This window comes from Bos indicus, chromosome 2, assembly GCF_029378745.1.
Source record: "Bos indicus isolate NIAB-ARS_2022 breed Sahiwal x Tharparkar chromosome 2, NIAB-ARS_B.indTharparkar_mat_pri_1.0, whole genome shotgun sequence".
Classification (NCBI taxonomy): Eukaryota; Metazoa; Chordata; class Mammalia; order Artiodactyla; family Bovidae; genus Bos; species Bos indicus.
The window spans coordinates 90,263,238-90,269,672 of NC_091761.1; the positions used below are offsets into that span (position 1 = coordinate 90,263,238).

The 6,435-nt window shown below is 46.5% G+C and overlaps 1 protein-coding gene across 4 annotated transcripts in view; it reads right to left on the minus strand.

The window, feature by feature from the left end:
* The window catches only part of ALS2 (alsin Rho guanine nucleotide exchange factor ALS2), a 60,945-nt gene extending 59,854 nt beyond the window's left edge, over nucleotides 1-1,091 (minus strand). The window contains exon 1 of one of the 4 annotated variants that reach the window (XM_070770208.1): nucleotides 411-1,072. The gene's annotated coding sequence lies outside the window, so the exon portion shown is untranslated. Of the gene's footprint in view, nucleotides 1-410 lie in introns of all 4 variants that reach the window. The other 3 variants (XM_070770206.1, XM_070770204.1, XM_070770214.1) reach the window with 3 other exon arrangements.
* Nucleotides 1,092-6,435: the final 5,344 nt, after the last annotated feature.

Consider the following 6,435-nt stretch of genomic DNA (forward strand, 5'->3'; position numbering starts at 1 on the left):
ATGCCATGTACAAATGGTGAGCGTGTGTATTCAACAGTTATTTCCTTTTCCATTCTAAACCCAAAAGAAAATACTGTACTTGGATAAGCCACTTCAGCCAGTGTGTTTTTCCTATTCCCTCATCAACAAAGCCCTAAGCAATACACCACCACTTTAGCCAAACACACAAGGAGGACCAACACCAGCGTCAGTACCATTTCCTCACGAAAACCCCTGTTATTTTCCTCTTCACTTGTCAAAAGAACTTGCCACCCTCTGCTGGATCACTTGACACGCAAAAGGACTAACCTAAACTCCTAATTCTTAATATCATTTTCTTTTTCCACGACCGCCTTTTCAAGTCAGCGAAACCCTTGGTCCACTGTCCACCGCGAGCTGCATCCAGGGGCAACCCCTCCCGGGACACTCACCAAGGTTCGCGCCAGGGACCCGAGTTTATCTGGTCGGCGCCAAGAGTGGGCATTCAATAAATCCTCCGGAATGAATGGCTGGAAGGCAGCGTGGGTGGAGGCGGGAAGGGGGGACGCGAAGAATTTCAGGAGGCTGAGGTCTCCGCAGTGGCGCCCCGTGTGAGGAGGGAGGAACCGGGGCGACTGGGAGAACCTGGGGCCGTTGGGTGCTCCTCCACAGGCAGGCGCAGCGGGGCGGACGCTGGCTTGGGAAGATGGGGGCGCCGTCTCCGCGGATCCCCGCAGAGCGCTCCTGGGCCTCTGCCTGCGCCTCCGCCTTTCTCTCGGACCCCGGCCGCCCTCAGGCTGGAGGCCCCGGCCGGTCAGCCTTCCGAAGCCACGGGCCAACCCGGGACCCGCGCTCGCTCACCTGACGCTCCACCAGCGGCACCGCCGTCTGCATCCGGCGCGAGCCCCGCAGCTCGGCGGGCCGTGAGATCAGCTGATTCATGGGGGGCGGGGCTTCTCGGCTGGGGCTGGGCGGCTTGCGAGTCTGAAGGCGGGAGGAGATCACCCCCGAAGAGGTGGGGTCAGATGCCAACGGCGTCTGGTAGGGATCAAAATTACTCAAGGGGCGGTGGGCACAGCGGGCAACGTCCCGGGGGTACTTGCCTCTCCCTTAAGACCAGGCAGAACCACCCCTCCTGAGATGCACTTGGACAGTGACGTAACGTGGCGTCGCCGCAGCCTAACTACCCGAGCGCTTCCATGGTAACGGACAACTAGGAGGGTGGTCGGGAGCCGCAGTCATTTTGTTGCTACCTCAAACTGCCGAAGTCCGAAGGGTAAGCGCTACACTTGAAGGCGAAGAGGCTAAAATGTGAAATGTATTCAGACTGCTTTGATGGACTGTACCTACCCCAACGGTAGCCGCTTGCTCCCGCGAGAATGACGTCATCGCCATGCGGCGCGGGTTGGCGCTAGTGTTCATACTGTGTTTATACTGTTATTTAGACTCCAAAGGATGGAGTCTGGTCGGAGGGAATGAGTTGGTCTCTCCTATGATTCCCACTGGGCTCTCGAGTGTACAGTCTTAGTAAAGCCAGTTTGTTTGCCCAGCACACATTTTCACGACCTTTTGCTTCTTGCAGTCACTACCCCACCCCGTCTCAACTCGAGCCCCATAAGTCCCCTCGTGAAGATTTTCCGGAGACGCCACTCTTGGCAGAGAGTGGATGCAAACTTTACGGCTAGGCAGTGTGCCATCGCTGGACCTGCAAATCTGTATTCAGACCATCAGTGAGAGATGTGCAGTCAGGGTCTCACCGTCCTGTGCATAAATGGTCTATTGTGTTCACCAACATCTTCAACTCAGTGACCTCCTTGATCCTCCATCACCTGCAAAACTGTTAGCCTGTAACAATTCAAGCTTATACACTCTTGCGGCAGTTCTGGAAAAAACATAACCCCGAGGATTCGTACCACTGCAAACCAAGGGTGTCCAACTTCAGTCAGGACTACCATGTGGCAGGGCAACCTTGGTGAGCCCCAAACTGTCCTTAATATATTGCTACTCAGAATTTCTCTTATCTCTGTCCCCTGCTATTCCCAATCGTCACACTCCGCTAAGTTCTTACTGAACTCTACCCACCCACCCTTTCTGATGCAAATTTTAAAAAATAAAAAAAGTTTGCTTCCTACATTTCTGAGGAAAATGAGACCAGTAAGTCAGGAAGCAACAGTTAGAACTGGACATGGAATGACAGACTGGTTCCAAATAGGAAAAGGAGTAGGTCAAGGCTGTATATTGTCACCCTGCCTATTTAACTTATATGCAGTGTTCATCCGGAGAAGGCAATGGCACCCCACTCCAGTACTCTTGCCTGGAAAATCCCATGGATGGAGGAGCCTGGAAGGTTGCAGTCCATGGGGATGCTGGGGGTTGGATATGACTGAGCGACTTCACTTTCACTTTTCACTATGAAAAGGAGAAGGAAATGGCAACCCACTCCAGTGTTCTTGCCTTGAGAATCCCAGGGACGGGGGAGCCTGGTGGGCTGCCATCTATGGGGTTGCACAGAGTTGGACACAACTAAGTTGACTTAGCAGCAGCGAAGTTCATCATGAGAAACGCTGGGCTGGAAGAAGCACAAGCTGGAATCAAGATTGCCAGGAGAAATATCAATAACCTCAGATACACAGATGACACCACCCTTATGGCAGAAAGTGAAGAGGAACTAAAAAGCCTCTTGATGAAAATGAAAGAGGAGAGTGAAAAAGTTGGCTTAAAGCTCAACATTCAGAAAACGAAGATCATGGCATCTAGTCCCATCATTTCATGGCAAATAGATGGGGAAACAGTAGAAAGAGTGTCAGACTTTATTTTTGGGGGCTCCAAAATCAGTGCAGATGGTGATTGCAGCCATGAAATGAAAAGACACTTACTCCTTGGAAGGAAAGTTATGTCCAACCTAGACAGCATATTCAAAAGCAAAGATATTACTTTGCCAACAAAGGTCCATCTAGTCAAGGCTACGGTTTTTCCGGTAGTCATGTATGGATGTGAGAGTTGGACTGTAAAGAAAGCTGAGCACCAAAGAATTGATGTTTTTGAAGACTCTTAAGAGTCCCTTGGACTGCAAGGAGATCCAACCAGTCCATTCTAAAAGAGATCAGTCCTGGGTGTTCATTGAAAGGACTGATGCTGAGGCTGAAACTCCAATACTTTGGCCACCTCATGCGAAGAGTTGACTCATTGGAAAAGACTCTGATGCTGGGAGGGATTGGGGGCAGGAGGAGAAGGGGATGACAGAGGATGAGATGGCTGGATGGCATCACTGACTCAATGGACATGAGTTTGGGTAAACTCCAGGAGTTGGTGATGGACAGGGAGGCCTGGCATGCTGCGATTCATGGGGTCACAAAGAGTCAGACACGACTGAGCGACTGAACTGAACTGAAGGATGAATTTCCTTAGCTCCCAACTGCTACCTTTACAAAGACTACCTGCAGCCCCAGCCTTCCTTTCCTTCTCTCTCTTTCTCCTTAGAAGTGTTCTGTCCTCTCAAGGTTAATCCCTTCCAATCCCCTTAGAGGCTTGCTCCATTACTTATCGCTTCCCTTTTGTGTATTTTCAATCTCCTTGTCCCTTGTTACCTTTATTCTTAAGGATATAAGCCTGCTCCTGCATATTCATCTTTTATTTCTTTTTCCTTTGTCCTCTCCTTGTTTACTTTCTGACCCCTCAATCTTCATCCCAATCTGCAGTCTCTACTTTTTCAGGAGGTAATGAAATCAGTAATTGCCTTCTAATTTTGAAAGCTAAAGATACAGCCTAAGAATGGAACCATTCTATGCAACCATTTGAAAGAAAGAAAATGTTCTATATGTACTGATGTGGAATGATCTGGAAGTTAGGTTAAGAGAAAAAATGCTAGAGGCTGAATCATGTGAATTGTATTCTACTAATTACATACATTAGAAGAGAGAGAAGATAAATATCCTTGTCTTTGTGTATTCATATTTTAACTCTGAAAGGATGCATTAAGATGACTGACACTGGGGAGCAGAATTGGGAACAAAGGTAGGGAAAAAATTCACTTTTCACTCTATGCCATTTCGCATTGTTTGAACTTGTAACTTTACAAATGTAGATTAAATATGCTTTTTCAAACTTATTTTTAAAGCTTTTAAATCTGGGGGGGAAAGGAGTATAATTTTCATTCTTATCTTCCTTTCCCTCTTTTCTTAACTTCTGGGACACATTCTTTCTGGGCTACTGGTCCTACTCCTTAGACCTTTCCTTTACCTTTTCAGACTCTTTCATTTGTCCCTTAAATACATGGGCTAAATAAATATTTGTTGTACATGTATTATGTGCCAGGCACTGCTCTAGGCACTAAAGAGACAATGAACAAAACAGACGAGCCCCTCCTCTCATGGAACTTGCACTCTGTGGTGGGGAAGACAGTTTCCAGCAGTAGCAGCCATCAGTTCCTCCCTTTGTGTATACAAATGCCACTCTTGACATCAAGAGATGGAGTCTGTTTCCTCTTCCCCTGAATATGGGCTAGGCTTATGTTTTTTTCCCCAACTAATGTGACAGAAATGAAGATCTGATACTTCTGAATGAAGGCCTTCTAACGAGCTGTATGTTTATTTAGTCCATGTATTTAAAGGACAAGTGAAAGAGTCTGAAAAGGTTAAGGAAAGGTCTAAGAAGTAGGAGGAAAGCCCAGAAGGAATGTATCCCAGAAGTTAAGAAAAGAGGGAAAGGAAGATGAGAGTGAAAATTATCCTCCTATAAATAAGTTTGAAAAAGCATATTTAATCTACATTTGTAAAGTTACAAGTTCAAACAGTGCGATATGGCATAAAGAGAAAATTGAATATTTTCCCTGCCTTTGTTCCCAATTCTTCTCCCCAGTGTCAGTCAGTTTAATGCAGCTGAGTGAGTGACATCAGCCAACGTGAAGGGGAGCATACACAACAGCCCAGTTAAGCCCTGCCTGAGTTTCTGACCCAAGTTTCCAAGAAATAGTAACTAATTGCTTCAAGCTGGTGAGTCTGGAATGGTTGATTACGCCACAATAACTGAAACATATGGGAAGAGTGAGAGATAATAAATAAATATAGCGGTGACTGGGGCTACCCAAGAGGCAAAATAGTGGAGTAGCTAAAAGCACAGGCTGGAGCCAAACATCCTGGGTTCAAATCTCAGCTCTTTGGACCTCTGTTTCTTCATCCATAAAACAAGGATAGTGGGACTTCGATGGTGGTCCAGTGGTTAAGAATCTGCCTTGCAATGCAAGGGATACAGGTTCAATCCCTGATCCAGGAAGATCTCATGTGCCCTGGAGCAACTAAACCTGTGGGCCACAACTACTGAGCTTCTGCTCTAGAACCCGAGAGCTACTGAGCCCTTGCGACACTACTAGAGAGTCCGTGCATGCGTGCATGGCCAGTCATGTCCAGCTCTTTGTGACCCCATGGACTGTGGCTCCTCTGTTCATGGGATTATCCTAGCAAGAAAACTGGAGTGGGTTGCCATTTCCACCTTCAGGGGTTCTTTTTGACCCAGGATTTGAACCTGCATCTCCTGTGTCTCTTGCATTGGGAGGCAGATAGTTTACCACTGAGCCACCTGGGAAGATGTAGGCAGTCCAAGATCTCACATGACTTGCAATGAAGATACTGCATGCTGCAAGACCCATCACAGCCAAGTAAATAAATATTTTTTAAAAACAGAAATAGTAAAGTCACTTTTACAGGGTGATAGAATTACATGTAAATTACTTAGAATAGTACCTGGCATATAAATGTTATATAAATGTTGTTATTTTGAACAATAAACAAAGGTAAGGGAATAGACAAGAAAGAGTGCGATTTTATGTAAGGTGGGTAGGAGAAACCTCTTTTTCTATTAATAAGAAGATATCTGAACAGAGATCTAAAAGTAAGTGAAGGCACAAACCGTATGAATATCTGACACTCCAGGCAACCCAAACAAGTATTCTCTAAGGCTAGGAGGGCAATGTGGCTAGAGCTGAATAAGAGACTAAAAGTGACTGAATGAGGCTAGAGTTGAATGAGAAGAGGATGAAAGGTAGGAGATAAGCTACTAACTGGTGGCTCAGCTGTAAAGAATCCTCCTGCCAGTGCAAGAGATGCGGGTTCGATCCCTGGGTCGAGAAGATCCCCTGGAGAAAGAAATGGCAACCCACTCCAAAATCCTATGGACAGAGGAGTCTGGTGGGCTAGAGTCCATAGGGTCTGAAAAGAGCTGGACACAACTTAGCAACTAAACAAAAAGATGATACTATGTAAGAATTTGGGCTCATAGAATTCTCTGAAAATATCTAACTGTGTGAAATCCTGTTCTGCCCATTTTTCCCAGAGCACAGAGTGCCTCATTCCTGATCTCCTCCCTGGACTCCCTTTCAGGGTAGATTGATAAGATCAGGTAAATAATGATCTGAAAGTAGAGGCAGATCCTCTGGGCTGGGGAAAGAATGGAAAGGACTTCGAGTTTATCTGAATGATAAGA